This window comes from Ambystoma mexicanum (assembly GCF_040938575.1).
Source record: "Ambystoma mexicanum isolate Mex_15411 chromosome 12 unlocalized genomic scaffold, UKY_AmexF1_1 Mex_chr12_unloc.1, whole genome shotgun sequence".
Lineage (NCBI taxonomy): Eukaryota > Metazoa > Chordata > Amphibia > Caudata > Ambystomatidae > Ambystoma > Ambystoma mexicanum.
The window spans coordinates 12,157,796-12,175,528 of NW_027182322.1; the positions used below are offsets into that span (position 1 = coordinate 12,157,796).

The 17,733-nt window shown below is 35.9% G+C and overlaps 10 non-coding genes across 10 annotated transcripts; all 10 read left to right on the forward strand.

The window, feature by feature from the left end:
• The first annotated feature begins 2,745 nt into the window (after window positions 1-2,745).
• Window positions 2,746-2,835, forward strand: TRNAR-UCU (transfer RNA arginine (anticodon UCU)). The gene is given in 2 exon segments: window positions 2,746-2,782; window positions 2,800-2,835. It is a non-coding gene; the product is annotated as a tRNA-Arg (tRNA).
• A 676-nt stretch (window positions 2,836-3,511) lies between these two features.
• On the forward strand, window positions 3,512-3,601 carry TRNAR-UCU (transfer RNA arginine (anticodon UCU)). Its single transcript is given in 2 exon segments — window positions 3,512-3,548; window positions 3,566-3,601. It is a non-coding gene; the product is annotated as a tRNA-Arg (tRNA).
• Window positions 3,602-5,797: 2,196 nt separating this feature from the next.
• On the forward strand, window positions 5,798-5,887 carry TRNAR-UCU (transfer RNA arginine (anticodon UCU)). Its single transcript is given in 2 exon segments — window positions 5,798-5,834; window positions 5,852-5,887. It is a non-coding gene; the product is annotated as a tRNA-Arg (tRNA).
• A 1,442-nt stretch (window positions 5,888-7,329) lies between these two features.
• TRNAR-UCU (transfer RNA arginine (anticodon UCU)) lies at window positions 7,330-7,419 on the forward strand. The gene is given in 2 exon segments: window positions 7,330-7,366; window positions 7,384-7,419. It is a non-coding gene; the product is annotated as a tRNA-Arg (tRNA).
• Window positions 7,420-8,095: 676 nt separating this feature from the next.
• Window positions 8,096-8,185, forward strand: TRNAR-UCU (transfer RNA arginine (anticodon UCU)). The gene is given in 2 exon segments: window positions 8,096-8,132; window positions 8,150-8,185. It is a non-coding gene; the product is annotated as a tRNA-Arg (tRNA).
• A 2,195-nt stretch (window positions 8,186-10,380) lies between these two features.
• TRNAR-UCU (transfer RNA arginine (anticodon UCU)) lies at window positions 10,381-10,470 on the forward strand. Its single transcript is given in 2 exon segments — window positions 10,381-10,417; window positions 10,435-10,470. It is a non-coding gene; the product is annotated as a tRNA-Arg (tRNA).
• A 676-nt stretch (window positions 10,471-11,146) lies between these two features.
• On the forward strand, window positions 11,147-11,236 carry TRNAR-UCU (transfer RNA arginine (anticodon UCU)). Its single transcript is given in 2 exon segments — window positions 11,147-11,183; window positions 11,201-11,236. It is a non-coding gene; the product is annotated as a tRNA-Arg (tRNA).
• Window positions 11,237-13,431: 2,195 nt separating this feature from the next.
• Window positions 13,432-13,521, forward strand: TRNAR-UCU (transfer RNA arginine (anticodon UCU)). Its single transcript is given in 2 exon segments — window positions 13,432-13,468; window positions 13,486-13,521. It is a non-coding gene; the product is annotated as a tRNA-Arg (tRNA).
• Window positions 13,522-15,716: 2,195 nt separating this feature from the next.
• Window positions 15,717-15,806, forward strand: TRNAR-UCU (transfer RNA arginine (anticodon UCU)). Its single transcript is given in 2 exon segments — window positions 15,717-15,753; window positions 15,771-15,806. It is a non-coding gene; the product is annotated as a tRNA-Arg (tRNA).
• A 676-nt stretch (window positions 15,807-16,482) lies between these two features.
• On the forward strand, window positions 16,483-16,572 carry TRNAR-UCU (transfer RNA arginine (anticodon UCU)). The gene is given in 2 exon segments: window positions 16,483-16,519; window positions 16,537-16,572. It is a non-coding gene; the product is annotated as a tRNA-Arg (tRNA).
• Window positions 16,573-17,733: the final 1,161 nt, after the last annotated feature.

A 17,733-nucleotide genomic window follows, 5' to 3' on the forward strand; every position in this document is an offset into this window, starting at 1 on the left:
ATGTATCCTTCCTTCAGAAACATTGTCTTTATAATAGCTGTAAATGAGATAGACCAAAAACACGACACCCTACACTCAGACATTTGTTTCTAGCGACATATAAAGTAAAATCTTCTTTCAAAGCTATTTATGGTATATTCTCTTTGTGTTTTTGTATTGTTAACCAATTGTATGGCTGCACTTTTTATCCAGTTCTTTTTTATTAAGGTATGGAATTGTTGTCCAAACGTATTCAGTTTGCAAGAAAATACAGTAATACCCTATTCTCCGAATTTATCCCTAAAGGAACAAAGGTGTAGTTCAAGGTTTCACCCAGAAGTGTGATTCTTCTACAGACATTTTATGTTTCAGAAAACAATTATTCTTTCTTGTATCCCAGAAGGCTTGATAATATGATGTGAAGTAAACACTGGATTGACAAAACTTCGATCATCCCTTAATGTACGCAAGTTGATTTTCGTCTGGCTCTGTGGTGCAATCGATAGCGCGTTGGACTTCTAAGTGAATTGGCAAAGTCATTCAAAGGTTGTGGGTTCGAATCCCACCAGAGTCGCATTTTTTACTTTCTAATTCAAACAAGGAACATTATGCATGTCAGGAATGTTTATTTTTGGCCGATGCTTTAATCTTAGTATTTGACCCAAGTTGAACCTATGTATCTAATACAGCATGCAACTGAATCAAAAGCAGTCTGCCTTCCATTGCAACAGGAACATATTGCTCATAAGCAATACAACATCACTGCCAGAAACTTTGCACTTTCCTAATGTATCCTTCCTTCAGAAACATTGTCTTTATAATAGCTGTAAATGAGATAGACCAAAAACACGACACCCTACACTCAGACATTTGTTTCTAGCGACATATAAAGTAAAATCTTCTTTCAAAGCTATCTTTGTGTTTTTGTATTGTTAACCAATTGTATGTCTGCACTTTTTATCCAGTTCTTTTTTATTAAGGTATGAAATTGTTGTCCAAACCAATTCACTTGGCAAGAAAATACTGTAATACCCTATTCTCTGAATTTCTCCCCAAGCGAACAAAGGTGCAGTTCAAGGTTTCACCCCGAACTGTGATTCTTGCTACAGACATTTAATGTTTCAGAAAACAATCATTCTTTCATGTATCCCAGAAGGCTTGATAATGTGATGTGAAGTAAACACTGGATTGACAAAACTTCGATCATCCCTTACTGTATGCAAGTGGATTTTCATCTGGCTCTGTGGCGCAATGGATAGCGTTGGACTTCTAAGTGAATTGGCAAAGTCATTCAAAGGTTGTGGGTTCGAATCCAACCAGAGTCGCATTTTTTACTTTCTTATTCAAATAAGGAACATTATGCATGTGAGGAATGTTTATTTTTGGCCGATGCTTTAATCTTAGTATTTCACCCAAGTTGAACCTATGTATCTAATACAGCATGCAACTGAATCAAAAGCAGTCTGCCTTCCATGGCAACAGGAACATATTGCTCATAAGCAATACAACATCACTGCCAGAAACTTTGCACTTTCCTAATGTATCCTTCCTTCAGAAACATTGTCTTTATAATAGCTGTAAATGAGATAGACCAAAAACACGACACCCTACACTCAGACATTTGTTTCTAGCGACATATAAAGTAAAATCTTCTTTCAAAGCTATTTATGGTATATTCTCTTTGTGTTTTTGTATTGTTAACCAATTGCATGTCTGCACTTTTTATCCAGTTCTTTTTTATTAAGGTATGGAAATGTTGTCCAAACGTATTCAGTTTGCAAGAAAATACAGTAATACCCTATTCTCCGAATTTATCCCTAAAGGAACAAAGGTGTAGTTCAAGGTTTCAGCCAGAAGTGTGATTCTTCTACAGACATTTTATGTTTCAGAAAACAATTATTCTTTCTTGTATCCCAGAAAGCTTGATAATATGATGTGAAGTAAACACTGGATTGACAAAACTTTGATCATCCCTTAATGTACGCAAGTTAATTTTCATCTGGATCTGTGGCGGAATGGATAGCGCGTTGGACTTCTAAGTGAATTGGCAAAGTCATTCAAAGGTTGTGGCTTTGAATACCACCAGAGTTGCATTTTTTACTTTCTTATTCAAACAAGGAACATTATGCATGTGAGGAATGTTTATTTTTGGCCGATGCTTTAATCTTAGTATTTGACCCAAGTTGAACCTATGTATCTAATACAGCATGCAACTGAATCAAAAGCAGTCTGCCTTTCATTGCAACAGGAACATATTGCTCATAAGCAATACAACATCACTACCAGAAACTTGGCACTTTTCTAATGTATCCTTCCTTCAGAAACATTGTCTTTATAATAGCTGTAAATGAGATAGACCAAAACACGACACCCTACGCTCAGACATTTGTTTCTAGCGACATATAAAGTAAAATCTTCTTTCAAAGCTATTTATGGTATATTCTCTTTGTGTTTTTGTATTGTTAACCAATTGTATGTCTGCACTTTTTATCCAGTTCTTTTTTATTAAGGTATGGAATTGTTGTCCAAACCAATTCACTTGGCAAGAAAATACTGTAATACCCTATTCTCCGAATTTATCCCTAAAGGAAAAAAGGTGTAGTTCAAGGTTTCACCCAGAAGTGTGATTCTTCTACAGACATTTTATGTTTCGGAAAACAATTATTCTTTCTTGTATCCCAGAAGGCTTGATAATATGATGTGAAGTAAACACTGGATTGACAAAACCTCGATCATCCCCTGATGTACGCAAGTTGATTGTCATCTGGCTCTGTGGCGCAATGGATAGCGCGTTGGACTTCTAAGTGAATTGGCAAAGTCATTCAAAGGTTGTGGGTTCGAATCCCACCAGAGTCGCATTTTTTACTTTCTTATTCAAACAAGGAACATTATGCATGTGAGGAATGTTTATTTTTGGCCGATGCTTTAATCTTAGTATTTGACCCAAGTTGAACCTATGTATCTAATACAGCATGCAACTGAATCAAAAGCAGTCTGCCTTCCATTGCAACAGGAACATATTGCTCATAAGCAATACAACATCACTGCCAGAAACTTTGCACTTTCCTAACGTATCCTTCCTTCAGAAACATTGTCTTTATAATAGCTGTAAATGAGATAGACCAAAAACACGACACCCTACACTCAGACATTTGTTTCTAGCGACATATAAAGTAAAATCTTCTTTCAAAGCTATTTATGGTATATTCTCTTTGTGTTTTTGTATTGTTAACCAATTGTATGGCTGCACTTTTTATCCAGTTCTTTTTTATTAAGGTATGGAATTGTTGTCCAAACGTATTCAGTTTGCAAGAAAATACAGTAATACCCTATTCTCCGAATTTATCCCTAAAGGAACAAAGGTGTAGTTCAAGGTTTCACCCAGAAGTGTGATTCTTCTACAGACATTTTATGTTTCAGAAAACAATTATTCTTTCTTGTATCCCAGAAGGCTTGATAATATGATGTGAAGTAAACACTGGATTGACAAAACTTCGATCATCCCTTAATGTACGCAAGTTGATTTTCAACTGGCTCTGTGGCGCAATGGATAGCGCGTTGGACTTCTAAGTGAATTGGCAAAGTCATTCAAAGGTTGTGGGTTCGAATCCCACCAGAGTCGTATTTTTTACTTTCTTATTCAAACAAGGAACATTATGCATGTGAGGAATGTTTATTTTTGGCCGATGCTTTAATCTTAGTATTTGACCCAAGTTGAACCTATGTATCTAATACAACATGCAACTGAATCAAAAGCAGTCTGCCTTCCATTGCAACAGGAACATATTGCTCATAAGGAATACAACATCACTGCCAAAAACTTTGCACTTTCCTAATGTATCCTTCCTTCAGAAACATTGTCTTTATAATAGCTGTAAATGAGATAGACCAAAAACACGACACCCTACACTCAGACATTTGTTTCTAGCGACATATAAAGTAAAATCTTCTTTCAAAGCTATTTATGGTATATTCTCTTTGTGTTTTTGTATTGTTAACCAATTGTATGGCTGCACTTTTTATCCAGTTCTTTTTTATTAAGGTATGGAATTGTTGTCCAAACGTATTCAGTTTGCAAGAAAATACAGTAATACCCTATTCTCCGAATTTATCCCTAAAGGAACAAAGGTGTAGTTCAAGGTTTCACCCAGAAGTGTGATTCTTCTACAGACATTTTATGTTTCAGAAAACAATTATTCTTTCTTGTATCCCAGAAGGCTTGATAATATGATGTGAAGTAAACACTGGATTGACAAAACTTCGATCATCCCTTAATGTACGCAAGTTGATTTTCGTCTGTCTCTGTGGTGCAATCGATAGCGCGTTGGACTTCTAAGTGAATTGGCAAAGTCATTCAAAGGTTGTGGGTTCGAATCCCACCAGAGTCGCATTTTTTACTTTCTAATTCAAACAAGGAACATTATGCATGTCAGGAATGTTTATTTTTGGCCGATGCTTTAATCTTAGTATTTGACCCAAGTTGAACCTATGTATCTAATACAGCATGCAACTGAATCAAAAGCAGTCTGCCTTCCATTGCAACAGGAACATATTGCTCATAAGCAATACAACATCACTGCCAGAAACTTTGCACTTTCCTAATGTATCCTTCCTTCAGAAACATTGTCTTTATAATAGCTGTAAATGAGATAGACCAAAAACACGACACCCTACACTCAGACATTTGTTTCTAGCGACATATAAAGTAAAATCTTCTTTCAAAGCTATCTTTGTGTTTTTGTATTGTTAACCAATTGTATGTCTGCACTTTTTATCCAGTTCTTTTTTTATTAAGGTATGAAATTGTTGTCCAAACCAATTCACTTGGCAAGAAAATACTGTAATACCCTATTCTCTGAATTTCTCCCCAAGCGAACAAAGGTGCAGTTCAAGGTTTCACCCCGAACTGTGATTCTTGCTACAGACATTTAATGTTTCAGAAAACAATCATTCTTTCATGTATCCCAGAAGGCTTGATAATGTGATGTGAAGTAAACACTGGATTGACAAAACTTCGATCATCCCTTACTGTATGCAAGTGGATTTTCATCTGGCTCTGTGGCGCAATGGATAGCGCGTTGGACTTCTAAGTGAATTGGCAAAGTCATTCAAAGGTTGTGGGTTCGAATCCAACCAGAGTCGCATTTTTTACTTTCTTATTCAAATAAGGAACATTATGCATGTGAGGAATGTTTATTTTTGGCCGATGCTTTAATCTTAGTATTTCACCCAAGTTGAACCTATGTATCTAATACAGCATGCAACTGAATCAAAAGCAGTCTGCCTTCCATGGCAACAGGAACATATTGCTCATAAGCAATACAACATCACTGCCAGAAACTTTGCACTTTCCTAATGTATCCTTCCTTCAGAAACATTGTCTTTATAATAGCTGTAAATGAGATAGACCAAAAACACGACACCCTACACTCAGACATTTGTTTCTAGCGACATATAAAGTAAAATCTTCTTTCAAAGCTATTTATGGTATATTCTCTTTGTGTATTTGTATTGTTAACCAATTGCATGTCTGCACTTTTTATCCAGTTCTTTTTTATTAAGGTATGGAAATGTTGTCCAAACGTATTCAGTTTGCAAGAAAATACAGTAATACCCTATTCTCCGAATTTATCCCTAAAGGAACAAAGGTGTAGTTCAAGGTTTCAGCCAGAAGTGTGATTCTTCTACAGACATTTTATGTTTCAGAAAACAATTATTCTTTCTTGTATCCCAGAAAGCTTGATAATATGATGTGAAGTAAACACTGGATTGACAAAACCTCGATCATCCCCTGATGTACGCAAGTTGATTGTCATCTGGCTCTGTGGCGCAATGGATAGCGCGTTGGACTTCTAAGTGAATTGGCAAAGTCATTCAAAGGTTGTGGGTTCGAATCCCACCAGAGTCGCATTTTTTACTTTCTTATTCAAACAAGGAACATTATGCATGTGAGGAATGTTTATTTTTGGCCGATGCTTTAATCTTAGTATTTGACCCAAGTTGAACCTATGTATCTAATACAGCATGAAACTGAATCAAAAGCAGTCTGCCTTCCATTGCAACAGGAACATATTGCTCATAAGCAATACAACATCACTGCCAGAAACTTTGCACTTTCCTAACGTATCCTTCCTTCAGAAACATTGTCTTTATAATAGCTGTAAATGAGATAGACCAAAAACACGACACCCTACACTCAGACATTTGTTTCTAGCGACATATAAAGTAAAATCTTCTTTCAAAGCTATTTATGGTATATTCTCTTTGTGTTTTTGTATTGTTAACCAATTGTATGGCTGCACTTTTTATCCAGTTCTTTTTTATTAAGGTATGGAATTGTTGTCCAAACGTATTCAGTTTGCAAGAAAATACAGTAATACCCTATTCTCCGAATTTATCCCTAAAGGAACAAAGGTGTAGTTCAAGGTTTCACCCAGAAGTGTGATTCTTCTACAGACATTTTATGTTTCAGAAAACAATTATTCTTTCTTGTATCCCAGAAGGCTTGATAATATGATGTGAAGTAAACACTGGATTGACAAAACTTCGATCATCCCTTAATGTACGCACGTTGATTTTCAACTGGCTCTGTGGCGCAATGGATAGCGCGTTGGACTTCTAAGTGAATTGGCAAAGTCATTCAAAGGTTGTGGGTTCGAATCCCACCATAGTCGTATTTTTTACTTTCTTATTCAAACAAGCAACATTATGCATGTGAGGAATGTTTATTTTTGGCCGATGCTTTAATCTTAGTATTTGACCCAAGTTGAACCTATGTATCTAATACAGCATGCAACTGAATCAAAAGCAGTCTGCCTTCCATTGCAACAGGAACATATTGCTCATAAGCAATACAACATCACTGCCAGAAACTTTGCACTTTCCTAATGTATCCTTCCTTCAGAAACATTGTCTTTATAATAGCTGTAAATGAGATAGACCAAAAACACGACACCCTACACTCAGACATTTGTTTCTAGCGACATATAAAGTAAAATCTTCTTTCAAAGCTATGTATGGTATATTCTCTTTGTGTTTTTGTATTGTTAACCAATTGTATGGCTGCACTTTTTATCCAATTCTTTTTTATTAAGGTATGGAATTGTTGTCCAAACGTATTCAGTTTGCAAGAAAATACAGTAATACCCTATTCTCCGAATTTATCCCTAAAGGAACAAAAGTGTAGTTCAAGGTTTCACCCAGAAGTGTGATTCTTCTACAGACATTTTATGTTTCAGAAAACAATTATTCTTTCTTGTATCCCAGAAGGCTTGATAATATGATGTGAAGTAAACACTGGATTGACAAAACTTCGATCATCCCTTAATGTACGCAAGTTGATTTTCATCTGGCTCTGTGGCGCAATGGATAGCGTGTTGGACTTCTAAGAGAATTGGCAAAGTCATTCAAAGGTTGTGGGTTCGAATCCCACCAGAGTCGTATTTTTTACTTTCTTATTCAAACAAGGAACATTATGCATGTGAGGAATGTTTATTTTTGGCCGATGCTTTAATCTTAGTATTTGACCCAAGTTGAACCTATGTATCTAATACAACATGCAACTGAATCAAAAGCAGTCTGCCTTCCATTGCAACAGGAACATATTGCTCATAAGGAATACAACATCACTGCCAAAAACTTTGCACTTTCCTAATGTATCCTTCCTTCAGAAACATTGTCTTTATAATAGCTGTAAATGAGATAGACCAAAAACACGACACCCTACACTCAGACATTTGTTTCTAGCGACATATAAAGTAAAATCTTCTTTCAAAGCTATTTATGGTATATTCTCTTTGTGTTTTTGTATTGTTAACCAATTGTATGGCTGCACTTTTTATCCAGTTCTTTTTTATTAAGGTATGGAATTGTTGTCCAAACGTATTCAGTTTGCAAGAAAATACAGTAATACCCTATTCTCCGAATTTATCCCTAAAGGAACAAAGGTGTAGTTCAAGGTTTCACCCAGAAGTGTGATTCTTCTACAGACATTTTATGTTTCAGAAAACAATTATTCTTTCTTGTATCCCAGAAGGCTTGATAATATGATGTGAAGTAAACACTGGATTGACAAAACTTCGATCATCCCTTAATGTACGCAAGTTGGTTTTCGTCTGGCTCTGTGGTGCAATGGATAGCGCGTTGGACTTCTAAGTGAATTGGCAAAGTCATTCAAAGGTTGTGGGTTCGAATCCCACCAGAGTCGCATTTTTTACTTTCTAATTCAAACAAGGAACATTATGCATGTCAGGAATGTTTATTTTTGGCCGATGCTTTAATCTTAGTATTTGACCCAAGTTGAACCTATGTATCTAATACAGCATGCAACTGAATCAAAAGCAGTCTGCCTTCCATTGCAACAGGAACATATTGCTCATAAGCAATACAACATCACTGCCAGAAACTTTGCACTTTCCTAATGTATCCTTCCTTCAGAAACATTGTCTTTATAATAGCTGTAAATGAGATAGACCAAAAACACGACACCCTACACTCAGACATTTGTTTCTAGCGACATATAAAGTAAAATCTTCTTTCAAAGCTATCTTTGTGTTTTTGTATTGTTAACCAATTGTATGTCTGCACTTTTTATCCAGTTCTTTTTTATTAAGGTATGAAATTGTTGTCCAAACCAATTCACTTGGCAAGAAAATACTGTAATACCCTATTCTCTGAATTTCTCCCCAAGCGAACAAAGGTGCAGTTCAAGGTTTCACCCCGAACTGTGATTCTTGCTACAGACATTTAATGTTTCAGAAAACAATCATTCTTTCATGTATCCCAGAAGGCTTGATAATGTGATGTGAAGTAAACACTGGATTGACAAAACTTCGATCATCCCTTACTGTATGCAAGTGGATTTTCATCTGGCTCTGTGGCGCAATGGATAGCGCGTTGGACTTCTAAGTGAATTGGCAAAGTCATTCAAAGGTTGTGGGTTCGAATCCAACCAGAGTCGTATTTTTTACTTTCTTATTCAAATAAGGAACATTATGCATGTGAGGAATGTTTATTTTTGGCCGATGCTTTAATCTTAGTATTTCACCCAAGTTGAACCTATGTATCTAATACAGCATGCAACTGAATCAAAAGCAGTCTGCCTTCCATGGCAACAGGAACATATTGCTCATAAGCAATACAACATCACTGCCAGAAACTTTGCACTTTCCTAATGTATCCTTCCTTCAGAAACATTGTCTTTATAATAGCTGTAAATGAGATAGACCAAAAACACGACACCCTACACTCAGACATTTGTTTCTAGCGACATATAAAGTAAAATCTTCTTTCAAAGCTATTTATGGTATATTCTCTTTGTGTTTTTGTATTGTTAACCAATTGCATGTCTGCACTTTTTATCCAGTTCTTTTTTATTAAGGTATGGAAATGTTGTCCAAACGTATTCAGTTTGCAAGAAAATACAGTAATACCCTATTCTCCGAATTTATCCCTAAAGGAACAAAGGTGTAGTTCAAGGTTTCAGCCAGAAGTGTGATTCTTCTACAGACATTTTATGTTTCAGAAAACAATTATTCTTTCTTGTATCCCAGAAAGCTTGATAATATGATGTGAAGTAAACACTGGATTGACAAAACTTTGATCATCCCTTAATGTACGCAAGTTAATTTTCATCTGGATCTGTGGCGGAATGGATAGCGCGTTGGACTTCTAAGTGAATTGGCAAAGTCATTCAAAGGTTGTGGGTTCGAATTCCACCAGAGTCGCATTTTTTACTTTCTTATTCAAACAAGGAACATTATGCATGTGAGGAATGTTTATTTTTGGCCGATGCTTTAATCTTAGTATTTGACCCAAGTTGAACCTATGTATCTAATACAGCATGCAACTGAATCAAAAGCAGTCTGCCTTCCATTGCAACAGGAACATATTGCTCATAAGCAATACAACATCACTGCCAGAAACTTTGCACTTTCCTAACGTATCCTTCCTTCAGAAACATTGTCTTTATAATAGCTGTAAATGAGATAGACCAAAAACACGACACCCTACACTCAGACATTTGTTTCTAGCGACATATAAAGTAAAATCTTCTTTCAAAGCTATTTATGGTATATTCTCTTTGTGTTTTTGTATTGTTAACCAATTGTATGGCTGCACTTTTTATCCAGTTCTTTTTTATTAAGGTATGGAATTGTTGTCCAAACGTATTCAGTTTGCAAGAAAATACAGTAATACCCTATTCTCCGAATTTATCCCTAAAGGAACAAAGGTGTAGTTCAAGGTTTCACCCAGAAGTGTGATTCTTCTACAGACATTTTATGTTTCAGAAAACAATTATTCTTTCTTGTATCCCAGAAGGCTTGATAATATGATGTGAAGTAAACACTGGATTGACAAAACTTCGATCATCCCTTAATGTACGCAAGTTAATTTTCAACTGGCTCTGTGGCGCAATGGATAGCGCGTTGGACTTCTAAGTGAATTGGCAAAGTCATTCAAAGGTTGTGGGTTCGAATCCCACCAGAGTTGTATTTTTTACTTTCTTATTCAAACAAGGAACATTATGCATGTGAGGAATGTTTATTTTTGGCCGATGCTTTAATCTTAGTATTTGACCCAAGTTGAACCTATGTATCTAATACAGCATGCAACTGAATCAAAAGCAGTCTGCCTTCCATTGCAACAGGAACATATTGCTCATAAGCAATACAACATCACTGCCAGAAACTTTGCACTTTCCTAATGTATCCTTCCTTCAGAAACATTGTCTTTATAATAGCTGTAAATGAGATAGACCAAAAACACGACACCCTACACTCAGACATTTGTTTCTAGCGACATATAAAGTAAAATCTTCTTTCAAAGCTATGTATGGTATATTCTCTTTGTGTTTTTGTATTGTTAACCAATTGTATGGCTGCACTTTTTATCCAGTTCTTTTTTATTAAGGTATGGAATTGTTGTCCAAACGTATTCAGTTTGCAAGAAAATACAGTAATACCCTATTCTCCGAATTTATCCCTAAAGGAACAAAGGTGTAGTTCAAGATTTCACCCAGAAGTGTGATTCTTCTACAGACATTTTATGTTTCAGAAAACAATTATTCTTTCTTGTATCCCAGAAGGCTTGATAATATGATGTGAAGTAAACACTGGATTGACAAAACTTCGATCATCCCTTAATGTACGCAAGTTGATTTTCGTCTGGCTCTGTGGTGCAATGGATAGCGCGTTGGACTTCTAAGTGAATTGGCAAAGTCATTCAAAGGTTGTGGGTTCGAATCCCACCAGAGTCGCATTTTTTACTTTCTAATTCAAACAAGGAACATTATGCATGTCAGGAATGTTTATTTTTGGCCGATGCTTTAATCTTAGTATTTGACCCAAGTTGAACCTATGTATCTAATACAGCATGCAACTGAATCAAAAGCAGTCTGCCTTCCATTGCAACAGGAACATATTGCTCATAAGCAATACAACATCACTGCCAGAAACTTTGCACTTTCCTAATGTATCCTTCCTTCAGAAACATTGTCTTTATAATAGCTGTAAATGAGATAGACCAAAAACACGACACCCTACACTCAGACATTTGTTTCTAGCGACATATAAAGTAAAATCTTCTTTCAAAGCTATCTTTGTGTTTTTGTATTGTTAACCAATTGTATGTCTGCACTTTTTATCCAGTTCTTTTTTATTAAGGTATGAAATTGTTGTCCAAACCAATTCACTTGGCAAGAAAATACTGTAATACCCTATTCTCTGAATTTCTCCCCAAGCGAACAAAGGTGCAGTTCAAGGTTTCACCCCGAACTGTGATTCTTGCTACAGACATTTAATGTTTCAGAAAACAATCATTCTTTCATGTATCCCAGAAGGCTTGATAATGTGATGTGAAGTAAACACTGGATTGACAAAACTTCGATCATCCCTTACTGTATGCAAGTGGATTTTCATCTGGCTCTGTGGCGCAATGGATAGCGCGTTGGACTTCTAAGTGAATTGGCAAAGTCATTCAAAGGTTGTGGGTTCGAATCCAACCAGAGTCGCATTTTTTACTTTCTTATTCAAATAAGGAACATTATGCATGTGAGGAATGTTTATTTTTGGCCGATGCTTTAATCTTAGTATTTCACCCAAGTTGAACCTATGTATCTAATACAGCATGCAACTGAATCAAAAGCAGTCTGCCTTCCATGGCAACAGGAACATATTGCTCATAAGCAATACAACATCACTGCCAGAAACTTTGCACTTTCCTAATGTATCCTTCCTTCAGAAACATTGTCTTTATAATAGCTGTAAATGAGATAGACCAAAAACACGACACCCTACACTCAGACATTTGTTTCTAGCGACATATAAAGTAAAATCTTCTTTCAAAGCTATTTATGGTATATTCTCTTTGTGTTTTTGTATTGTTAACCAATTGCATGTCTGCACTTTTTATCCAGTTCTTTTTTATTAAGGTATGGAAATGTTGTCCAAACGTATTCAGTTTGCAAGAAAATACAGTAATACCCTATTCTCCGAATTTATCCCTAAAGGAACAAAGGTGTAGTTCAAGGTTTCAGCCAGAAGTGTGATTCTTCTACAGACATTTTATGTTTCAGAAAACAATTATTCTTTCTTGTATCCCAGAAAGCTTGATAATATGATGTGAAGTAAACACTGGATTGACAAAACTTTGATCATCCCTTAATGTACGCAAGTTAATTTTCATCTGGATCTGTGGCGGAATGGATAGCGCGTTGGACTTCTAAGTGAATTGGCAAAGTCATTCAAAGGTTGTGGCTTTGAATACCACCAGAGTTGCATTTTTTACTTTCTTATTCAAACAAGGAACATTATGCATGTGAGGAATGTTTATTTTTGGCCGATGCTTTAATCTTAGTATTTGACCCAAGTTGAACCTATGTATCTAATACAGCATGCAACTGAATCAAAAGCAGTCTGCCTTCCATTGCAACAGGAACATATTGCTCATAAGGAATACAACATCACTGCCAAAAACTTTGCACTTTCCTAATGTATCCTTCCTTCAGAAACATTGTCTTTATAATAGCTGTAAATGAGATAGACCAAAAACACGACACCCTACACTCAGACATTTGTTTCTAGCGACATATAAAGTAAAATCTTCTTTCAAAGCTATTTATGGTATATTCTCTTTGTGTTTTTGTATTGTTAACCAATTGTATGGCTGCACTTTTTATCCAGTTCTTTTTTATTAAGGTATGGAATTGTTGTCCAAACGTATTCAGTTTGCAAGAAAATACAGTAATACCCTATTCTCCGAATTTATCCCTAAAGGAACAAAGGTGTAGTTCAAGGTTTCACCCAGAAGTGTGATTCTTCTACAGACATTTTATGTTTCAGAAAACAATTATTCTTTCTTGTATCCCAGAAGGCTTGATAATATGATGTGAAGTAAACACTGGATTGACAAAACTTCGATCATCCCTTAATGTACGCAAGTTGGTTTTCGTCTGGCTCTGTGGTGCAATGGATAGCGCGTTGGACTTCTAAGTGAATTGGCAAAGTCATTCAAAGGTTGTGGGTTCGAATCCCACCAGAGTCGCATTTTTTACTTTCTAATTCAAACAAGGAACATTATGCATGTCAGGAATGTTTATTTTTGGCCGATGCTTTAATCTTAGTATTTGACCCAAGTTGAACCTATGTATCTAATACAGCATGCAACTGAATCAAAAGCAGTCTGCCTTCCATTGCAACAGGAACATATTGCTCATAAGCAATACAACATCACTGCCAGAAACTTTGCACTTTCCTAATGTATCCTTCCTTCAGAAACATTGTCTTTATAATAGCTGTAAATGAGATAGACCAAAAACACGACACCCTACACTCAGACATTTGTTTCTAGCGACATATAAAGTAAAATCTTCTTTCAAAGCTATCTTTGTGTTTTTGTATTGTTAACCAATTGTATGTCTGCACTTTTTATCCAGTTCTTTTTTATTAAGGTATGAAATTGTTGTCCAAACCAATTCACTTGGCAAGAAAATACTGTAATACCCTATTCTCTGAATTTCTCCCCAAGCGAACAAAGGTGCAGTTCAAGGTTTCACCCCGAACTGTGATTCTTGCTACAGACATTTAATGTTTCAGAAAACAATCATTCTTTCATGTATCCCAGAAGGCTTGATAATGTGATGTGAAGTAAACACTGGATTGACAAAACTTCGATCATCCCTTACTGTATGCAAGTGGATTTTCATCTGGCTCTGTGGCGCAATGGATAGCGCGTTGGACTTCTAAGTGAATTGGCAAAGTCATTCAAAGGTTGTGGGTTCGAATCCAACCAGAGTCGTATTTTTTACTTTCTTATTCAAATAAGGAACATTATGCATGTGAGGAATGTTTATTTTTGGCCGATGCTTTAATCTTAGTATTTCACCCAAGTTGAACCTATGTATCTAATACAGCATGCAACTGAATCAAAAGCAGTCTGCCTTCCATGGCAACAGGAACATATTGCTCATAAGCAATACAACATCACTGCCAGAAACTTTGCACTTTCCTAATGTATCCTTCCTTCAGAAACATTGTCTTTATAATAGCTGTAAATGAGATAGACCAAAAACACGACACCCTACACTCAGACATTTGTTTCTAGCGACATATAAAGTAAAATCTTCTTTCAAAGCTATTTATGGTATATTCTCTTTGTGTTTTTGTATTGTTAACCAATTGCATGTCTGCACTTTTTATCCAGTTCTTTTTTATTAAGGTATGGAAATGTTGTCCAAACGTATTCAGTTTGCAAGAAAATACAGTAATACCCTATTCTCCGAATTTATCCCTAAAGGAACAAAGGTGTAGTTCAAGGTTTCAGCCAGAAGTGTGATTCTTCTACAGACATTTTATGTTTCAGAAAACAATTATTCTTTCTTGTATCCCAGAAAGCTTGATAATATGATGTGAAGTAAACACTGGATTGACAAAACTTTGATCATCCCTTAATGTACGCAAGTTAATTTTCATCTGGATCTGTGGCGGAATGGATAGCGCGTTGGACTTCTAAGTGAATTGGCAAAGTCATTCAAAGGTTGTGGGTTCGAATCCCACCAGAGTCGCATTTTTTACTTTCTTATTCAAACAAGGAACATTATGCATGTGAGGAATGTTTATTTTTGGCCGATGCTTTAATCTTAGTATTTGACCCAAGTTGAACCTATGTATCTAATACAGCATGCAACTGAATCAAAAGCAGTCTGCCTTCCATTGCAACAGGAACATATTGCTCATAAGCAATACAACATCACTGCCAGAAACTTTGCACTTTCCTAACGTATCCTTCCTTCAGAAACATTGTCTTTATAATAGCTGTAAATGAGATAGACCAAAAACACGACACCCTACACTCAGACATTTGTTTCTAGCGACATATAAAGTAAAATCTTCTTTCAAAGCTATTTATGGTATATTCTCTTTGTGTTTTTGTATTGTTAACCAATTGTATGGCTGCACTTTTTATCCAGTTCTTTTTTATTAAGGTATGGAATTGTTGTCCAAACGTATTCAGTTTGCAAGAAAATACAGTAATACCCTATTCTCCGAATTTATCCCTAAAGGAACAAAGGTGTAGTTCAAGGTTTCACCCAGAAGTGTGATTCTTCTACAGACATTTTATGTTTCAGAAAACAATTATTCTTTCTTGTATCCCAGAAGGCTTGATAATATGATGTGAAGTAAACACTGGATTGACAAAACTTCGATCATCCCTTAATGTACGCAAGTTAATTTTCAACTGGCTCTGTGGCGCAATGGATAGCGCATTGGACTTCTAAGTGAATTGGCAAAGTCATTCAAAGGTTGTGGGTTCGAATCCCACCAGAGTTGTATTTTTTACTTTCTTATTCAAACAAGGAACATTATGCATGTGAGGAATGTTTATTTTTGGCCGATGCTTTAATCTTAGTATTTGACCCAAGTTGAACCTATGTATCTAATACAGCATGCAACTGAATCAAAAGCAGTCTGCCTTCCATTGCAACAGGAACATATTGCTCATAAGCAATACAACATCACTGCCAGAAACTTTGCACTTTCCTAATGTATCCTTCCTTCAGAAACATTGTCTTTATAATAGCTGTAAATGAGATAGACCAAAAACACGACACCCTACACTCAGACATTTGTTTCTAGCGACATATAAAGTAAAATCTTCTTTCAAAGCTATGTATGGTATATTCTCTTTGTGTTTTTGTATTGTTAACCAATTGTATGGCTGCACTTTTTATCCAGTTCTTTTTTATTAAGGTATGGAATTGTTGTCCAAACGTATTCAGTTTGCAAGAAAATACAGTAATACCCTATTCTCCGAATTTATCCCTAAAGGAACAAAGGTGTAGTTCAAGATTTCACCCAGAAGTGTGATTCTTCTACAGACATTTTATGTTTCAGAAAACAATTATTCTTTCTTGTATCCCAGAAGGCTTGATAATATGATGTGAAGTAAACACTGGATTGACAAAACTTCGATCATCCCTTAATGTACGCAAGTTGATTTTCGTCTGGCTCTGTGGTGCAATGGATAGCGCGTTGGACTTCTAAGTGAATTGGCAAAGTCATTCAAAGGTTGTGGGTTCGAATCCCACCAGAGTCGCATTTTTTACTTTCTAATTCAAACAAGGAACATTATGCATGTCAGGAATGTTTATTTTTGGCCGATGCTTTAATCTTAGTATTTGACCCAAGTTGAACCTATGTATCTAATACAGCATGCAACTGAATCAAAAGCAGTCTGCCTTCCATTGCAACAGGAACATATTGCTCATAAGCAATACAACATCACTGCCAGAAACTTTGCACTTTCCTAATGTATCCTTCCTTCAGAAACATTGTCTTTATAATAGCTGTAAATGAGATAGACCAAAAACACGACACCCTACACTCAGACATTTGTTTCTAGCGACATATAAAGTAAAATCTTCTTTCAAAGCTATCTTTGTGTTTTTGTATTGTTAACCAATTGTATGTCTGCACTTTTTATCCAGTTCTTTTTTATTAAGGTATGAAATTGTTGTCCAAACCAATTCACTTGGCAAGAAAATACTGTAATACCCTATTCTCTGAATTTCTCCCCAAGCGAACAAAGGTGCAGTTCAAGGTTTCACCCCGAACTGTGATTCTTGCTACAGACATTTAATGTTTCAGAAAACAATCATTCTTTCATGTATCCCAGAAGGCTTGATAATGTGATGTGAAGTAAACACTGGATTGACAAAACTTCGATCATCCCTTACTGTATGCAAGTGGATTTTCATCTGGCTCTGTGGCGCAATGGATAGCGCGTTGGACTTCTAAGTGAATTGGCAAAGTCATTCAAAGGTTGTGGGTTCGAATCCAACCAGAGTCGCATTTTTTACTTTCTTATTCAAATATGGAACATTATGCATGTGAGGAATGTTTATTTTTGGCCGATGCTTTAATCTTAGTATTTCACCCAAGTTGAACCTATGTATCTAATACAGCATGCAACTGAATCAAAAGCAGTCTGCCTTCCATTGCAACAGGAACATATTGCTCATAAGCAATACAACATCACTGCCAGAAACTTTGCACTTTCCTAATGTATCCTTCCTTCAGAAACATTGTCTTTATAATAGCTGTAAATGAGATAGACCAAAAACACGACACCCTACACTCAGACATTTGTTTCTAGCGACATATAAAGTAAAATCTTCTTTCAAAGCTATTTATGGTATATTCTCTTTGTGTTTTTGTATTGTTAACCAATTGTATGGCTGCACTTTTTATCCAGTTC